A 1,148-nucleotide genomic window follows, 5' to 3' on the forward strand; every position below is an offset into this window, starting at 1 on the left:
TTAAAAAAACAACCCAAGAAACCCCAAACACAGAAAAAACCAGAAGCAAAATCCACATTTATCTGTTGTTTGAAGCCCAGATATTGCAACACTGGGAACAAAATCAAGACTACAGAACAACTTTGCTTATAGTTCCAGACCAAGAATGTAAAGTTTGCAACAAATCTAAGTATCATTCCAGAGTTTACGTTATAGAACAGAGAAACTAAATTAGGTTTTAAGAATCTTCAAGTTGTTCGTGAACCTTTCAAAGAAAAGCATAAGGTGCTTTAGACTCAGAAATAAGAACCTAATTTGATTAACAGCTCTGCTTCTCTAATGCTACCTTAGAGAGCTACATACAACTGCATTTTGTTACATATTTGAGCAACTTTATTTGCTTTTATTCTCCTCCCCATACACAGGCAAAATAAAAGTTACAAATTGAAATATAGCCTAATGCTGTTGGGACAGCAGTTTAAAATTGGAGAAAAGCCTTTCTCTCTATGCTGATGCTTGGCTGCATCTTCATATTACAATTCAAAAAGTGCTACAGACAGCTATATATAGACTACTACTTTTGACCATTCACATCTAGAAATAACTTTCTATGTTGATATGTCTAAACCATATGTCTAAACTAGTACAGTATTGTGGCAAAATTTCTGCCCCTCTAAGTTATTCCCAAAACTGGCAAAGATTAGAAAACTTTGGAAAAAAACCCCATCAAGTTTGATTCATCCATAGTTTGTTTAGAGCATTTTAAAAGAAAACGCTCATCTTTAGTGTTGGCCCCTGAGGAAACTGCAACTCTATTTACACCAGAAAAGGAGAAAAACACACAGTTTAATCCAAATTCCAAACTCCTCCCAAGTCCTATTTCTAGTATTGCAATATCAGAACGTATTATGAAACAAACTTGGTATCGGTATCTAACTCTACAATACTTTTTCAGAAGTTACATTCTCGTATGCAGAAGAGCAGTAGCAGTTTGAGCTTACAGTTTGTTCATTTGGAGATCTGAAAACGTCTTGCAATGTCTCAAAATATTCTTGTAAGTTAGGCAAGTAGACATTCATTTCACAGAATTCGAGAATGAATGAAATTAATGAAAAAAGGCATTAAAAACAAGGTAAGGTATAAGAGAAGTTTATACTGCAAGGAAAGAG

This window comes from Cariama cristata, unplaced genomic scaffold (genome assembly GCF_000690535.1).
Source record: "Cariama cristata isolate BGI_N322 unplaced genomic scaffold, ASM69053v1 scaffold44148, whole genome shotgun sequence".
In the NCBI taxonomy this organism is placed as follows: Eukaryota; Metazoa; Chordata; class Aves; order Cariamiformes; family Cariamidae; genus Cariama; species Cariama cristata.